Raw genomic sequence first — 20,265 nt, forward strand, 5'->3', positions numbered from 1 at the left:
GTGTTGTTTTCATTAATGGGAATCCGCCTGTAAAGATAATGAAACATGTTGGCAGCGGTCGGATGAACAGAGTTCCAAGGAAGAATACAAAATGGAAAATGTATTGTAAGAAAAATAAACGAAGATAAGTAATGTTTGATTTATTGGGTTACATTGTAAACACGCACACACACACACACACACACACAAGTGTGTGTTGCTTTATCTGGTCATTGTGATTTATTTGCGTTTAAATAATATGAAAAAAAGAAGTTTAAACCAATTAAATCGGCCGTAAAACACCAGATTGTATTGAGAAAAAGAAAAAAGGTGTCCGAACTTAACAGAGACCAGTGGTGGGGATCCAACCCCCGTTTCTGGAAAATAATCTGTCAGCAAACTGGAAGCTGTTTAAATTAAGATGGAATAACTATGCTATCATCACGTATCTGGCGAGACAGCCAGTACCATACCAAACGGCTATGTCGTTGCATACACTTGGAAACGAAGCGTTAAAAGTATATTATGGGTTTCAATTTCTAACTCTGGAAGAAGAGAGAACACCGTATAAAATTCTCCAAACGTTCGATAAGTATGCCATTGGAGAAATTAATGAGACATACGAAAAATATATCTTCTACACAAGAAAACGGAGAAGGTGAAACAGTGGAAGCATTTATCGCGGCACTCCGTACGTTGATAAAGACATGCAATTTATGTGAGAATTGCATCTCTTCCATACTACGAGACCAGATAATTCTTGGAGTTCACAACCCCTACACCAAATCGGAACTGCTTAAAATGAGACAGTTGGACTTACAGAGATACATAGACATATGAAAACTATCGGAAAATGCAACGCTACAGTCTATAATTCTGAGACACGAGGGAGTTAACGGAGTAGACTTGAAACCTTAGGGAAGGCTAACAACCACAGAAAGTAGCAAAGAGTGTAGGACGTGTGCATTGTGACATGAACCCGGAAAATAGTTTTGTCAATCTTTTAGGAAGACGTGTTTCAAATGCAATGGAAAGCACCACTTTGCAAAAAGATACAAATCAAGAAAAAAGCATATTCGGTTTGTTGGAAAGCAAGATGATAGCAATAGCAGTAGTGATGGTTCAGACTATGGACACGTGGACAGTGTGACCACGAAAGAAGAAATCAATTCCATCAGACCTGAAGTGATAAATGCAGAAATGATGGTCAAAGGAAAGCCGGTTGTTTTTCAGCTAGATGGTGGAGCCTCAGTGAACATCCTGAACGAGAAACATGTGGCGGGAAAAAACACTTGAGCAGTCCAATAAGACCCTTGTCATGTGGAACGGGTCACATATGAAACTGTTAGGAGAACGTCGGATAAAAATTATAAACCAAAAAACCGGACTCAAGTATGCAGTGAAGTTTGTCATTGTAAAGGAAGACTTCCATCCACTACTTGGAGCGAATGGCACTCATTGATGTGAACAATGACAAATTTAATAGGGTTGCAAACATATCTCAAAAAGACAGCAGCCAGCACCCGGAGAGCATCATATCCGAATTTCAGGATGTATTCCAGGAAGAATTGGGTACATTACCTGGAGAGGTTCATCTGGAAGTGAATTCCAACGTAACACCACATATTGCAGCGGCTCGAAGAATACTAGTGGCTATCAAGGTAAAAGTTAAAGCCGAATTAGAAAGACTGGTAAAAAAGAAGGTAATTGAACCAGTGGGCGAGCCAACACCATGGCTAAGTGCCTTATAACTAGTAATTAAAAAAAATGGAAAGTTACGGATATGTATTGACCCCAGACAATTAAATAAGGCTCTTAAACGGGAGATTTCCAGTTACTGGTACTGGACGATCTCCTCCCAGAAGTAGCTGATAGCAAAGTTTTCTCAACTCTTGATTTAAGGGATAGATTTTGGCACCTGAAGTTAGATGAAGCCAGCAGTCGGTTGACCACTTTTACCACTCCATATGGTCGGTTTCGATGGAAGGTTTTACCATTTGGAATTGCTCCAGCCCCGGAAATATTTCAAAGAGAACTATATAATAATGTGGCCAATTTGAAAGGAATCATCAACAAAGCAGACGATCCATTTTTATAGACAAATTCCTCAGGGAGTATCTATACACAGATGTTACAGAGTCTTAGCTTTGTACGACAGCTAAGTCTCTCTCTCGATTCAAAATGTTGAGATCCAGCAACAAGCAAGAGATAAATAGCAGCAACAAGTTAAACAGCAGACCAGATTAATGCGGGTACTGGTCTCCCGTTTTATTGTTTTTTCTTAATCAGAGCTTTGCTTCTCCTAGAAAGGTTGCCTTCACCAGGACTTACAGGAGCCCCCTCCACCCCAAAATATACATATATATATACATATATATATATATACATATATATATATATACATACATATATATACATATATATATACATATATATACATATATATATACATATACATATATACATACATATATCTATATATATACATATATATACTTATATATATACATATATACACATATATATACATATATATACATACATACATATATATATATATATGTATACATATAGATATATGTATGTATGAGGACGTATAGTAATGACAAGTTTAGTAATTCGTATGCCAAACAATAACCGTTTCTCTGCCTTTAGCCAGAGGAGGCAAAGAGGTAAAAAGAAATCTTCAGTAACTCACATACACACAGCTATACACGAAGTAAAAAGAACAAGGTAAATCAACACACATACACAATGGCATGCACTCATATACATATATTACCTATATGTGCATATTATTTTACACTATGAACATATTGACTCACATATCTGTAAGCTTTGTGATTAATTTCTGCACCAAACACGACTTTTAATAAAGAAAATTCATTGATTGAAAATGATTTTTATTAAAGAACACTTATTGATTGAAAATAACTTTTAATAAAGAAAACTTATTGATTGAAAATAACTTTTAATAAAAAACTCATTGATTGAAAATAATGTTTATTAAAGAACACTTATTGATTGAAAATAACTTTTAATAAAGAAAATTTATTGATTGAAAATAACTATTAATAAAAAACTCATTGATTGAAAATAACTTTTAATAAGGAAAACTTATTGATTGAAAATAACTTTTAATAAGGAAAACTTATTGATTGAAAATAACTTTTAATAAGGAAAACTTACTGATTGAAAATAAATTTAATACAGAAAACTTATTGATTGAAAATGACTATTAATAAAATCTCATTGATTGAAAATAACTTTTAATAAGGAAAACTTATTAATTGAAAATAACTTTAAATAAAGAAAACTTATTGATTGAAAATAACATTTAATAAAGAAAATTTATTGATTGAAAATAACTTTTAATAAAGAAAACTTATTGATTGAAAATAACATTTAATAAAGAAAATTTATTGATTGAAAATAACTTTTAATAAAGAAAACTTATTGATTGTAAATAACTTTTAATAAAGAAAACTTATTGATTGAAAATAACTTTTTTGTCCTTAGAAAATTGTAGATATATTGTGTTATAAAATTTCATTTTAATCAATTTTTCATTAAAAAAATTATGTTTATATTTTTAATTAGCACTTGCGAACTGGTGACCGTAATATGCATTAATGTTTAATTTATTTCCTTTATAATAAATATGCATGTTACAATGTATTCTTCCTAAACTAATCTAGCAATTGTCATTGAAAAAACATACTCTTTCATGCCAAATTACGTGTATACATGAAAAAATAAAAAATGCAGAATAAAACTATTTAATCCAAAATTAAATTAATGAAAATGTCTTTTCTAATATTTTGTTAATTTTATTTAAGGTTTCTGTTCATCTAACAAAAGAAAAAATTTTATTTAAGGTTTCTGTTCATCTAACAAAAGAAAAAATTTTATTTAAGGTTTCTGTTCATCTAACAAAAGAAAAAATTTTATTTAAGGTTTCTGTTCATCTAACAAAAGAAAAAATTTTATTTAAGGTTTCTGTTCATCTAACAAAAGAAAAAATTTTATTTAAGGTTTCTGTTCATCTAACAAAAGAAAAAATTTTATTTAAGGTTTCTGTTCATCTAACAAAAGAAAAATTTTTATTTAAGGTTTCTGTTCATCTAACAAAAGAAAAAAATTTATTTAAGGTTTCTGTTCATCTAACAAAAGAAAAAATTTATTTAAGGTGTCTGTTCATCTAACAAAAGAAAAAATTTTATTTAAGGTTTCTGTTCATCTAACAAAAGAAAAAATTTTATTTAAGGTTTCTGTTCATCTAACAAAAGAAAAAATTTTATTTAAGGTTTCTGTTCATCTAACAAAAGAAAAAAATTTATTTAAGGTTTCTGTTCATCTAACAAAAGAAAAAATTTTATTTCAGGTTTCTGTTCATCTAACAAAAGAAAAATTTTTATTTAAGGTTTCTGTTCATCTAACAAAAGAAAAAATTTTATTTAAGGTTTCTGTTCATCTAACAAAAGAAAAAAATTTATTTAAGGTTTCTGTTCATCTAACAAAAGAAAAAATTTTATTTAAGGTTTCTGTTCATCTAACAAAAGAAAAAATTTATTTAAGGTTTCTGTTCATCTAACAAAAGAAAAAATTTTATTTAAGGTTTCTGTTCATCTAACAAAAGAAAAAATTTTATTTAAGGTTTCTGTTCATCTAACAAAAGAAAAAATTTTATTTAAGGTTTCTGTTCATCTAACAAAAGAAAAATTTTTATTTAAGGTTTCTGTTCATCTAACAAAAGAAAAAATTTTATTTAAGGTTTCTGTTCATCTAACAAAAGAAAAAATGATTTAACACCAGATTTTATGTCATATCGATGGTGAAAGGTAAAGAAATGATTTAATGCCGAATGTCATTTAAACGGATGGTTTTGTTGATGTTTCCAAACCAACTGATTTAGACACGAGAGAATTTTATAAATAGCTCAGTATTTTAAACTAATAATAATAATAATAATAATAATAATAATAATAATAATAATCATTTATTCTAAGACGAAAGATCCGTTCACATAAATATAAAACAACACCACAAAATATAACTGCTACAAAACTTACTATCTACTAATTGTTGAATTTCTATCGATATCTTATTCTGCAACAGTAAATGATAATCGGATGTTGTTCAATACACTTGACTAGTTGTGTGATTTGGAAGGATAAAATGTTCACTAAAATTGATGTTATGACAGGCATTCAATCCGTAATGCCCTGGTCTAATTTCTCCTATAAGTAGAACAATGAAAATTGACACAGTTATTTGTTTTTCTAGATAAGAACATCAAAGAGTTACAAATTTCTTGCATCGTTTTATGTATATCTTGGGACACTTTTTGTAGAACTGCAAAAATTCAGAAACAAATCTGCATCATCTGGAAAATGCTTTTATTTCAAAAACAACTTTCTGACTTCAAGATGTTAAAATAAAATGGTGTAAGGTCCTGTAATTGTGGTAAACTTTGCCAGTAAATCTCTCATCGCTTTTTTGGTTATAGAAGAATGCGACTATCACGTTGCCAATAGCTCCTGCAAATTGTGGTGCTTAGGCAATTTGGCGAATAGTCAAGCATGAATCTTCAAAAAAGATAACCTCACCAATTACAGATGGAAACCAGCCAGATCTCGTTGCTGCTGCTAGAGATTTCGTAACATATTGGAATTTAATATTAGTTCAGAGTTGTAATTTGACACATAACACGTAGAGATATAAATCATTGCATATGTAACATTTCTACTAGATCAGACAAACGGAAGTGGTTCAAGGTCATTACATATTGAACGTTCCTTGTAGTTAAAAACGTTGTGCAATAAACATTTTTTATGAAGACGACAATGATAAAAGGCTAAAACCATAGATATTTAGACATAAAATAGACGCTTTATTGAAGTGTATTAAATTTATAAAAGTCAAGACATGACTACGGCATAAAAGTTGAATGTTCTTTCTTAATTTTATCATTTTAGTTTATGGATAACGGTCAGAAAAGCGATGTAGAATGTCGCCATTTCTATGCAAATAAGACAGGTGAATAATAACAGACCTGAAGCGAATAGAGTAAATTATAGAAGAACGCGTGCTTCATACATTTTAGTAAAACATATGACAAAAAGAAAACGTGCAATCAACTTGAGGGATTGCTGAGTCGGAAGATTTGAGAAAAGAATGCACAGTTATGGAGTCAACAGTTTTGACAGCAGTGTCTGGTTGTGTATTTGAACGTTTTAACAAGAGAGTGTTGAATCTACCTGAGAAATTGTTAGTTTAACAATATACTTTAGTTAGTTTGAAGAGATCTTCCTGGTATTTATAGTTGATTATATTTATGATATGAATTCATATCCGAGGAACATTTAAGGATAGTTATTATCCTTGTTATCACGTCATTGCTAAAGTTTGGTCTGCTAGGCATTCTGTCTGAATATTTCTTAAGATTTTTCATTAGATCAGTTAGTAAATTTCATATACTTCTGTCTTTTTTATTTTAATTTACTTCACTCGAAGTTCTCAGAAATAAAGGGGCTCCCTACCTGTGGTTCACCTTTGCTCTATATGAGATACATAGATATTAGCATGTCCTATTAAAGTTCATTTGTCTTCTGTATATTTTTGAATATAAGCAGGTAATGGCGCATCCTAATAGATAATCGAAATGAATCTTACTTGCACTTCGTTGGCAGGTATATTTTTCAGGTAGTTTTTAAAAATCTTTAAACTAATTTCAGGTGCTCTTAAAATGACTAGAACAGAGTTGTTAAAATATTCCAGTTTCTTTTCTATGTCGTACATAAGATGTTGGTATTTCGTTAGTTTCCTCTCAAAATGTTTTACCCAGTATTATTGAAGACATGAACGTCTAAGGATGCTTCATTCTCCATCTTGTTCCATATCATAATGTAAGGTTTAATAGATCCGGTTTATAGACATAGTGGATAGTGTATCTTACTGAAGCATTCAATATTCAACAGTTTACAGATTATCATGCATTCTTCATTGGTCATCAACATTTGATGGAACAAAGGGCACTTGTCATTGCTGCCATCAACTCATCTTCATTGTTTATGAAAATTTGATCGTGAACCGTCATTATAACTTTGTTCAGATCATAGTGAAACAATCATCTTTAAAGTCTTCCTTATTTATAAAGTCACAGGTGAATAAATACAGAAAATACCTGTAATAATATTGTTTGGCCCATTTTTCACAATTTTTTGTAATGGAACTTCTGGAGTATTTTTAACAATTTTTGGTGGTGATTTCTGTAGCAGACTTATTTTGTGATTCTATCATATTTCCGAAAAAGTCAATGGTTTTGTGATAGAGGTTTTCCTGCTATCTCGTTTCGTAAGGTTAGTATACCATTTTGTGTTTTGAATTTTAGAAGATTATCATATATTGTAAACTGTATGTGTCAAATTGACTTTGTGTCCCATGTGTGTTTTTATATGACTCAGATTTGTCTTCTGTATGTATTTTGATATGACTCCACAAAGTTGATTACTGTGCAAAAAACTGACATTGGACTAAAGAAACCAGATATTTCACAAGAATGTGGTTTTTCTCTTTTGTTTTTATTTTGTATCACTTTGTTTTTCCTGGGGATGGAGCATTCTACCAGATACCAACCGTTCTTCCATTAGTTTAATTCCTCCAACTGAGAGATATTTTAAAGATTCAAACCGTCCCTCCTGTATGTTTTTATATGAGTCAACAAATTTGACTCCCCTTCAAAAGAAGAGCCACATTCTTAAAAAAAATATTGGTGTTTCTCTCCCGTATGTTTTTATATGATTATGCTAATCTGACTTTCAACAAATTTGACTTTTGTTCAACAGAAGAACTACATACTTCACAAGGATGTGCTATCTCTTCCTATGTGTTTTCATATGGCGCAACAAATCTGACTTCCGTGCAAAAGAATAACCGCACACTCCACAAGAATATGGTTTCTCTCCCGAATGTGTTTTCATATGATACGACAAAGTTGACTTGTGTGCAAAAGAAGAACCACATACTTCACAACAATGTGGTTTGTCTCCTGTATGTGTTTGCATATGGATCAATAAAGTTGACTTCTGTGCAAAAGAAGAACTACATACTTCACAAGAGTGTGGTTTCTCTCCCGTATGTATTTTAATATGACCCAACAAATGTGACTTCCGTGCAAAAGAAGAACCACACACTTCACAAAAATGTGGTCTGTCTCCTGTATGTGTATTCATATGACGCAACAAAGTTGACTTCTGTGAAAAATAAGAACCACATACTTCACAACAATGTGGTTTGTCTCCCGTATGTGTTTTCACATGATTCAACAAACCTGACTTCCGTGAAAAAGAAGAACTACATACTTCACATGAATGTGGTTTCTCTCCTGTATGTGTTTTTATATGAGTCAACAAACTTGACTTCCATGCAAAAGAAGACCCACATACTTCACAAGAATATGGTTTCTCTCCCGTATGTGTTACCATATGCCTCAACAAATGTAACTTCCGTGCAAAAGAAAAACCACATACTTCACAAGAATATTGTTTGTCCCCCATGTTTGCTTGCAGCTGATTCCATAAAAAGTATATGCAATGGCATATGATAGGCACACTGATAAGTTTCAACTTTAGAAAATTTATATGAAGAAATATATAATTATTTATAACTTTTTAAATCATCAATGAAGAAAGGTCCTTCTTATCCATTAATGGATTTGTTTTACTGTTGCAAATCTGGAAATAAAATAAATTTGAAAAAATTCATTACATGTGGTTAAATTGAATTATGTTGATTTTTATTAAAAATATCCAAAACATTGATTATTAATGAAATTCGAAATTACTTTTTGAAATAATAATTTGTGAACAGAATTAGTTCGTTCTCTTTTTGTCAAATGTTTTACTAAAATTATTAACTGTTCTCGATTTAAGGGATGAGGATTGATTATAAATACTATTTGGATTCTTCAGAATACTGTTCTCATCTTGACTGTCATTTTACAACATTTACCTCAGATCTTATTCAGATGCATTTTTTCAAACTTGGGAACATTTTTCTTGAACTTAAAAATCTATACAAAATTCTGAATGAAACCCTTTATTTCGTTCATGAGATTAGTATGTTCTCGTGTTCTTAGCAATGACTGGGTAAAAATCGTAAGTAATTTTAAATTCTATTTTCAATCTTACTGAGGATTTAAACTTCAATGTTCAGGAGTATGTCACTTACAATTAGATTTTACAAAGTACTCTAACAATGTAAGGAACTATTTTGTTTCAGATGTTATCATTATTTAACACTAAATGTTATATATGTATGTGTATATAAAATATAGATGTTATCGCTATTTAACACTACATATTATATATGTATGTGTATATAATATATAGATGTTATCACTATTTAACACTAAATATTATATATGTATGTGTATATAAAATATAGATGTTATCGCTATTTAACACTACATATTATATATGTATGTGTATATAAAATATAGATGTTATCACTATTTAACACTAAATATTATATATGTATGTGTATATAAAATATAGATGTTATCACTATTTAACCCTAATATTATATATGTATGTGCATATAAAATATAGATGTTATCACTATTTAACACTAAATATTATATATGTATGTGCATATAAAATATAGATGTTATCACTATTTATTATTACATATTATATATGTATGTGTATATAAAATATAGATGTTATCACTATTTAACACTACATATTATATATGTATGTGTATATAAAATATAGATGTTATCACTATTTAACACTAAATATTATATATGTATGTGTATATAAAATATAGATGTTATCACTATTTAACACTACATATTATAAATGTATTTGTTTGGAGTAAAAAATGCAGAAATAAAAAATGCAGTTTAAATATATATGGGTGAATAGATATTTTTTACTAATTATTATTATATGTACATATATCTTATAATTTTGAAAATAATTAATGGTTCCAATTTATTTAAGGAAAAAGAGTAAAAATAAAAAATGCAGTTTAAATATATATGGGTGTATAGATATTTTTTACTAATTATTATTATATGTACATATATCTTATAATTTTGAAAATAATTAATGGTTCCAATTTATTTAAGGAAAAAGAGTAAAAATAAAAAATGCAGTTTAAATATATATGGGTGTATAGATATTTTTTACTAATTATTATTATATGTACATATATCTTATAATTTTGAAAATAATTAATGGTTCCAATTTATTTAAGGAAAAAGGGTAAACATATAAAATGCAGTTTAAATTCCTGAAAATTTTTTTAACCTATCATAGATTTAGCACTTTCACAGGCAACTTCTAAAAAAAGTTTCCAATTGGAAAAGAGAATTCAAGATATAAGGATTTTTATCCTTATAAAATGTTGATATTTATATAGTTAAATTCTCTTTTGTAATCGATAACTACAATTGTTAAATTGAAATTTGAAACTTAATTTAAATTAATTTGGTGCCAGACAGACAAATAGATAATGGGATATATGATCTCTCTCTCTCTCTCTCTCTCTCTCTCTCTATATATATATATATATATATAAACACTTTTACTTCTTATTAATATATGTATATATATAATCTATTAACTAATACTTAATAGTTCCCATATCATGTTAAACACTATACTATGTATTCTTAGTAGTCGATCATCACCAGATTATTCGATGTTGTTCTTTAAGTCATTTTACTCTTCATTGTTCTTCTTCATCTATAATTCTTACTTCATTCCATTATTTCCGTTTTCCATTCATATTCTGCCATAAAAGATATCAAGAAATATTTAGGGTGTTATGAGAGTCTTTTAATGATGGTAACCCTACGTAGAATCACATGAATTGGAAAGTAAAATTCTATTTTCAATCTCACTGATGATTGAAACGTCAACATTCAGGAGCATGTAACTTACTACTGGACTTTACCAAGTACTCTAACAATAGCACCATGGATCGTAGCAGACAATCATAGTATATGTATGTGTATATAAGGTCTAAGGAAAGTTTGAGTAAAAAAATGTAAAATAAACGAATGCACTATAAATTCCTGAAAATAAAAATTAACTAATCGCAGATCTGGCACTTGTATTAGCTGACATCTAAATATAATTAAAATATATATAATTCAAATAAATATAATTCAAATAAATATAATTCAAATATATAAAATTCAAATATATATAATTCAAATATATAAAATTCAAATATATATAATTCAAATAAATATAATTCAAATAAATATAATTCAAATAAATATAATTCAAATATATATAATTCAAATATAATTCAAATATATATAATTCAAATGTATATAATTCAAATATATATAATTCACATATATAAGGATGAAAACACGATACAATTGTTAAATCGAAAATCAGCTGCCTACAATGTAGAGATTTAAAAGCAGGACAGCTGTACAATGCGTAGTGGAAAATACCACTTCTGCAATAACAAAATGTAGAAACATATATATAAAAGAAATGAAATATTAATAATATATATGAGTAAATTTAATATTAATAAGATTATAAGATCTATTCTGCGACATGTTAATTAGCATATAAATTTTATGAGAATAAAAATGCATAAAAACTACCAGACAAATATATATATATATATAAATAAGGTGGAAGACATCAGTTTGGAAGAATCAAAGAAAACCGTAAACAACGTGCAACTAAGCTTAATATAAATAAAATTCATCGACATGACAACTTTTAAGTAAACAGAAGCAAAGTATGTTTATGAATATACTGACACTCAAAACCTGCAAGAGTAGATAATCAAGCCTTCCTCATTCATAGTAGCTAATCTATGTGCTTTTGAATTGGTTAAGAATATCAATATTATATCTTATAGAATATTGGTCCATTTTAATAGTGATCATATCACTCTAGGACTCACCACCAATACATATAATTGATGTCAATTTTAAAGATTTGTAAAAGTAGGCATGTATTTTAATTAAAACCGTCTTAATGTATTTTCTTGCTTTAATCACATAATTTGGGAGATGGTTAAGGTGAAATATAAAAGGAATCAACACTTGCCTCCTAACAATAGGATCAATCATGCAGCTTCCATGACATTCAGTGAGTAACTTGATGGAAGATGATTGACCAACCGCATGGCAAGGAGAATTTGCATTTTTATTACATATCCTTAATTTTCACTCCTTTCTTTGTTCTCCTCCTTGTGACAATCACAAGGATTTATCCTCTTTGATTTCAAGATGAGGAAGAGGATTAAAAGTTTACTTGCTTACATCCTCCCAGATGATCATTATAGGTAATATTTGAAACGTATCCAAATTTCATAACAAACACATGGCTAGGGATCTAAAAGATAGATACACAGGTGATTTTACTCATAGTTGAAAGAAAGCAAAAATTCATACAAATAACAAGAGGGGGATAACGGCTCCTTACTTAATTTCCATGGACACAAGGCTACCTTGAATCATAACCAGACGAAAAATAAAAGTCCATAACAATAGCAAAGGGGGAGTAACAGTAGTAATAAATAACAAGAAGAATTAACAATGAAACATACAATCCAAGCAAAATTTATAATTAATCACACTTACTGAAAAACTAAAATAATCTGTTTTTTAAAACAACTTTCAAAATCTCTTGATAAAACAACATTCTAGAAGGATCTTACCAGCTAAAATAAATTATGAAAGAGACAAGATATATAATACCCAAATATTATTTAAATGCTGCATATATAATTCAACTATCCACGAACACGTTCTTGCAATATAACGTGCATGATACAGAAAATGCAAGAGAATATGTGCTGCATGGTCTAAAAAGGTGAAAGGCTGATGAAAAAAAGATGCATGAAAGGTATTTCTGGCAGATGCTGGAGTGACATTTTGAAAGACAGTGAAGTACGTTGTTGGAAATTACTGGAATAAATACTTTTGTATCCACATAAAAAATGCTGTAATGTTACTCTCATCTCTAAAACTAATCAGTGAGATTCGAAACAAAGATCACAGTGACTTTGTCAGGTGCTCTACTATTGACGCATACACCCTACCAATACCAGTAAGGGATTAATCACATTTACATTTTATTGGTGATAATCGTCAGGTGCTCTACTATTGACGCATAAACCCTACCAATAACAGTAAGGGATTAATCACATTTACATTTTATTGGTGATAATTGAAAGTATTCAGTTATTTTTATACAAAAGCAGAACCTCAAAACTGGATGGAAACTATTAGTTCTATAGCAGCAGCACCAACACCTCACGGTTTGAGATTTTGAATATTTGGTTTATAAGCTGTGCTGATTGTTGCTAGAAGTTAACTTCCTTTCTAGCTTACCAAATAAACCAGTAAAACAATGGTAACTCTTTTCCTTTCTGGTTTTTGTACTTCCAACACGCTCCCATTTCATTTGCATAGAAATAGCGACAGTCTGCATCGCACAAGTGACCAACAACAATAAAACCACCTACTGGTATTTAGCCATTTTTGTAGTACTTACCAATAAAACAAACGCCCACGTGTTTGTGCTTTGTGTAGGCATGTGCGACAACAAAACTTGGGTTTTTATAAGCGGAAGTCTCGAGGTTGTCAGGAGGAGGGATTGAGATAGTGGTATAAAAGGCAGATCGAGTGAGAAGGTTGTTGTTGTCATTGGACGTTACAGTGACGCGTGCATTAGCAGGTGATTAAGAGGCTGTTTTTTTTTGTGTCAAGTCATGCACCTCGGTGAAGGTGAAGGTCATAAGCTATTTTGGCTATTTCGTTTTGTCTCTTTTCCTGGACAACTATGGCTGGAGCAAAGTTTGATTTAAAACTGATACCCGAATTCGACGGATCCACTTCTGTTGTCGACTGGGTCGAAAGGGTTGAGCTGACCTGCAACCACTGTGAAGTAAAGGGGGTGCATACCATAATTCCCCTGAGATTGGCTGGAGGCGCCCTAATTGTATATCAGCAACTTAGTGCCGTGGAGAAGGCTGATGTTACCTGTATAAAAAATGCTTTATACAAGGCATTTGCCATGGATCCCTGCACAGCCTACGAAACATTTTCCTCTAGGAAGCTCATGCCAGGAGAAACCGTGGACGTCTTCTTCGCGGAGCTGAAGAAACTTGCAGTTCTATTTGGCAATGGAGTGTCAGAGCAAACACTGGCGTATGCGTTTGTGGCCGGCCTTCCCACCCATGTTAAGCAACTGTTGAGGGCTTCCACCAGCGTATCTGTAACCCTCATGGAACATTTGTTAGAACACGCTCGACCCATTATTAGAGATGAGGAGGACCTGAGGGAACCGGTTGTAATGATGGCGCTGGCAGCCTAGACTAATGCTGAAAAGAGTCCCAGTTTGAGACCCATGACCAATGAGAGATTTTCTGCTACGGCCAGCGAGGCCATTTCGCAAGAAGTTGTACTAACAAGGGGCGGGGGCGCCCGCGCTGTTTCCAATGTGGTAGTTATGGACATTTATCCCAAAATTGTGCGGGAAATCCATCAGGGGGCAGGACGGCAGCGCCGCCCTGTTCCCCGGACAAGATTTAATTGAGGCGCAACCGACAATAAATGTGTACGTGGACCAAGTGACTTGTTCAGCTCTTCTCGACTCCGGGTGCTCACACACCATCATGAGTGCCAAGTTGTGTCGAAACTGGACAAAGCAGAACATCAAAGTAACAATAATAGGTGACAATACGTAAGCTTGCTGTGGAACCGGAACTGTCAAAGTCCACACAGACTCTGGTGTGGCCGCAGACATTAATGTGCTGGTGATGCGAGGGGATTTGCTGGGATTCGATGTACTGTTGGGATATGATGCTATTAAGGCACTGGGGGGAAGTTGTTATCGGAAGAAATGGGACTGTGCGATTTTTGGAAACCTCAGTGTGTGCTGCAGTTCACATTGATCGGCCTGATTTTAAGGTGGACTACGACCCTCACCAAAAACCATGGACTGCATCGTGGAAGTGGACAGAAGGAAGGGCGCCAACCAAACTCAAGAATAGCATTGTAGAGTACTCGATACCCGACAAGGCCCATAATGAATACGAGAAGGAACTTGAGGCATGGATCCAGGATGGATGGCTGATCCCCTACCCCAACAAGCTGGGACCACCCAAGGGTCTGATTCCCTTAATGGCGGTAGTTCAGCATAACAAATCAAAAGTTTGTCCGGTGCTGGACTATCATGAACTCAATAGATACATTGAGACGTACACTGCTGATGCTGACGTGTGCGCCAGCAAGCTGAGAAAATGGCGCCAGAAGGGCTCCAATGTGTCTATAGTAGACTTGCGGAAGGCTTATTTGCAGGTGCAAGATGATGAGACATTGTGGCCGTTCCAGACAGTGTGGTTCCGGGGTCAGAGATACTGCCTTAGTCGACTTGGCTTTGGGCTGAATGTGGCACCGCAAATCATGAAGACCATCGTAAATGCAGTGTTGTCCCAGGAAAAAACGACTGAGGACGCAACATCGGCCTATATTGACGATGTGTACGTCAATGAAGATATACAATCTGTGTCGCACGTCAGAGAAAAGTTAGCTCAATTCGGGTTGGAGTGCAAGGATCCCGAACGTCTGAGGGATGGAGCACAGGTATTAGGATGTGACGTTTGCGGGAAAGACGGTACCTTACAATGGAGGCATGGCAGTGAGATTCCAAACATCCCTGATGTTATTACACGACGGACTATTTTTTCCTTGTGTGGGAAACTTATTGGTCACTTACCAATGTGTGACTGGCTCCGAGCAGCTGTGGGCGTCATCAAACACAGAGCAAGTTTAGTAACTACAGGTTGGGATGATGTATCTGATGATGCTCTTCCAACTCTGATGACAACAGAAACCCTAGAGAGAGTTAACAAGGAGGACCCTGCCCGTGGAGAATGGTGTGTTGCACTTGTACACGGATTCTCTCTGCGTCTACCACTGGGTGTCCGACACTCTTTCGGGACGAACAAGAGTCCGCACTAAGGCAGCCAGTGAGATGTTAATCCGGCGGAGGATAAACACCCTTAAGAGTCTGGTATCAGAGTATGACCTGTCGGTGAGTGTAACGCTCATGGCATCACACTGTAATCGTGCAGACCAACTAACCCACGTGCCTCACAAATGGTATGAAGCTGTGAAGACAGGCGTGGAGTTCGCTGCTCGATCTTGCGCAGTTGGCGCGATTAGCTCATGCCAAATACAAAGAATTCATGTGCAGAGTGGACATCCAGGTATCAAAAGAACTCTGTATTTTGTGAGGCATGTGGACCCGGCAGTGACAAGGGCAGATGTCAGGCAGATCATCAAGCACTGTGAGGCGTGCCAGTCTATCGATCCTGCACCTGAGCAATGGCAGAAGGTTGAGCATGTGTAGCAACGATTAGTGATGGATATTACCCATTACAGTGGTAAGCCCTTTCTAACCCTTATCGACTGTGGACCAACTCATTTTGCGGTGTGGCGGCAAATGACCAGGCAGGACTCAGCAAATGTTGTCCGCCAACTGTCATCTATCTTTTCTGAGCAAGGTGCGCCGGAAGAGATATTGATGGACGATGCTGCTTTTTGTAGCCAACAAGATCGGCAGTTGTTGAATGAGTGGGGTATCCGACTACGACTGCGATGTGCCCATGTGCCATCAGGGAATGGCATTGCTGAGAGGAGCCATTGCAGCATCAAGAGAATTGCTGCCAGAAAGCAATGCACCATTACGGAGGCCACGTATTGGTATGACATCACACTAAAGGATGGGAAGACACTAACAACAGCACCGGACAATGCCATACACAAATACCGTGTTAGGATAAAGGGCATTGACACTGTCCAGCCAATCGACAAGGAGAGTCATGACAAATACAAGGTAGGGGATCTAGTTTGGGTTAGACCCCCTGGAAACCAGTGCACCACCAAGTTCAAGCAAGGACGAATATCTGGAGTGGTCAGCCAGCAGTCGGTCCTTGTTGATGGAACCCCACGCCATGTGCGCGATCTTTTCCCAGCTAGTGAAGTAGATCCCACAATTACAGAGAGCAATGAATAATCAGATAATGAGCTGCTGATGAGTGAGGTCATCGAGCAAGAGAGTGGTAGTTGTAGCTCGTCTGATCAGGCAGGATCAGAACCAGAACCTGAATCCGAGATTGTAAATACCGCCCTTCGCAGAAGCCAACGAACTAAGAGGCCACCCCTGGAGTGCACTCTATGTGATCATCAGATCAGGGGGGGGGGAGTAGTACTTACCAACAAAACAAACGCCCATGTGTTTGTGCCTTGTGTAGGCATGCGCGACAACAAAACTTGGGTTTTTATAAGCGGAAGTCTTGAGGTTGTCAGGAGGAGGGATTGAGATAGTGGTATAAAAGGCAGATCGAGTGAGAAGGTTGTTGTTGTTGTTGTCATTGGACGTTACAGTGACGCGTGCGTTAGCAGGTGATTAAGAGGCTGTTTTTTGTGTGTGTGTCAAGTCGCGCATCTCGGTGAAGGTGAAGGTCATAATTTTAGCCTTTCTTTTAGTTACATGACTGACCCTTTTAAGCACATAATATCATCAATCTTTTCATCTATAACAGTTAATGTCTTCCAAAATGCAAAATAGTTTCATTTTATGTCGTCTTCACTTTTCAAAACAGAATTAAAGTTAAAGTGTACTATCACAATCCGGTAAGTAAATATGGAATTTCCATTGTTCCAAGAAAAAAAAACAAAATCAAGTTTTCGACATGTAAAAAATACATGTAAAGAAGAAAAACATATTCTGTTTTGTTCATTTGGATTATTTGGACTATTGTTCTTATCTTAATGTTATTTTTACAATGTTTGCACAATAAATAACACTCAAGATGAGAACAGTAGTCTAAATAATCTAAATAATACAAAGAATCATTCCTCATCTAAAAAATTCCGAACCGTAATATTGTAATTTGTTTAAGAATCATAATTATTTTTTTAATTCAGTCAAAGTTATTTGTAAGGTTTGTTGAATGTATTTTTGAGAAAAATTAAAAATATAGCATAATAAGTTTCTATAATTATCAGCATTCTTTAAACAAATAAACAGAAAATTTGATAACTGCATTTCCAAATAAATTAACAAGAAAACTCTTATCTATATACTTACGTGTGTACACAGTTTCTAATACATCGATCCCTCATATTGAAACCATTCGATGAGAATACAAACATTTAATTAAAGAAATCAGAAAACAACAATTGAATGTCAAAAAGCTAAATTTTATAATTTCGGCTGAAAATGTCGATGCTTCCAAAAATGTGGATCAATTTATTAAAACTTAAATAAAATATACAAAAATAAAAGATAACACCCATATACATGCGCCGAACTTTTTTTTTTTACTTTAAAAACATTTAAAATTTATAAAATCGACGGCGAAAAACAACATTAGTTTAAAATATTTAAAATTTATAAAATTATTTTTTTCTTTTGTAAACGATAAAGGAGTTGTTTTTATGTTTAAGTCAGTATTGAAAAAAAAAAAAAAAAAACAATCAACAGCGAAAAAAATTTCAACAATAAATCAACATTTTCATTAGGATTATTCGCTTTTTTGTCTGTAGTTACATTTTTAACGTATTTTGATACGAAATCCATGTAGTAATACTTACGTTTTTGTTTTCGATTAACTTTATCTGCTTTTATAAAGGAAAAGATTTTACAAGCTCAAAAATCGATACTAAATTAATGCAGCAATAATACTTACGTTTTTGTTTTATAATCTGCTTTCGATTAACTTTATCTGCTTTTATAAAGGAAACGATTTTTCAAATGTGATTGACTTTACAAGCTCAAGTTAACATTCAAGATGACGAACGGAAGAGCAAGTTCGCAGAAAACAAAATTGAAGAGGAAAAATAAAAAAAGAAACCATTTCGAAATAGAGCCGATCTATTTGGTGAATATCACGGATAAAATTAGTATTATTTTATTTAACATTTTAATATTTACATGAGAGAGAACAGAACATATTACAAATTTCGTCTTTATTAATTCTCTAATTCGTTGCACTACCATTTTTATGTGAACTTTTCCAGAATGTACACATGATCTTGTGACGTCATCAATTAATGCGGAGAACGATTTTTTAAAAACTAATATTTACTACTGTAATTTCATTTAATAGGAATATATGATAATATTTATTTGTTATATATTTGTTATTTGACAACATTTTCGAATAATCCGTGTGTAAACCCATGCCGCTGCCCATTTGGAGGCACCACATTGGAAAAAGGAATAATTATTCTCAACTAGCATTCAGGAAAAAATGCTCTTTCATATAAATAATTTAAATCGTTCCAAAGTATCGAAAACTTAAATAATAAGGAAAAATAAGTAATTTTCGTCATAACTCGGTAAGTTTTTAACTGATTTTATTTAATTTTAGAACGCAACTGCAGAAATGAATGTTCCAGTCAACCAGTTCATTTTGTTACTTACAGGCTTCCATATTTTATTTCGTAAAACGAGAGGGTCGCAGTGCATCTTAAAAAAATTGATTTTAACACAATATTAATTTTCAATTGGTAATTCTTTTTTATGCATACTAGCATGCCAAAAAGTAGACCACACGTCAAATTTCATTACGTCGTAAAAACAACTTTCTATGGGTAATTCTTGTTTGGCACGCCAGCAAGGCAGCACGCCAAAAAGTACACCACGTGCCTAATTTCATTCCATCAAGAAAACACCTTTGGACAAAAAAAAAAATATTTTTACATTTTAATCTAACGAATAAATAAAAAATTATATATGAAAAACTATGTGTATTATTTTTAACGGAGCTGAAGTCAAAGTTTTCGATTGTAAAACAACACTATTTTTTTGATAAATCTCTGGCATACCACTGCATTATTTTTTCTAAAGAATAAAATTGAATAAAGTTTATTTTTACAAGAATGTTTATGCATTTATCTAGAGAATAAACATAAAAATATATATGAACATCACGTTTATTATTTTAAAACAATCTAAATTATACAAAGGTGATGAGGTTGACTTTTTTCTTAAACGATACTGATTTTCGTTTGATAAAAATTGTGTTCAGCATACTTGTTGTATTGTGTTTCGTATGGATACGAAACTTCCCAATAGCACTCTCCCTGACAAAGTGCGAACTCTGTATACTACTCCAGTAGTGTCCGCCATGTTACTTTATAGTGTTGATGTCGGACCCAACGTATCGTTCTTTTGTCCTAATAAAAACCTTATTTAAAGGGTATACAGTATTTGTTTTACA

The 20,265-nt window shown here is 32.8% G+C and overlaps 1 long non-coding RNA gene across 1 annotated transcript; it reads right to left on the reverse strand.

The window, feature by feature from the left end:
- Positions 1 to 5,849: 5,849 nt before the first annotated feature.
- Positions 5,850 to 18,687, reverse strand: LOC145271439 (uncharacterized). The gene is made up of 2 exons (XR_013865876.1): positions 18,635 to 18,687; positions 5,850 to 8,714 (listed from the first exon to the last, which is right to left on the reverse strand). It is a non-coding gene; the product is annotated as an uncharacterized LOC145271439 (long non-coding RNA).
- Between the last annotated feature and the right edge of the window lie 1,578 nt (positions 18,688 to 20,265).

This window comes from Euprymna scolopes, chromosome 46 (genome assembly GCF_053919585.1).
Source record: "Euprymna scolopes isolate OS-2025 chromosome 46, ASM5391958v1, whole genome shotgun sequence".
NCBI classification, from domain to species: Eukaryota; Metazoa; Mollusca; class Cephalopoda; order Sepiida; family Sepiolidae; genus Euprymna; species Euprymna scolopes.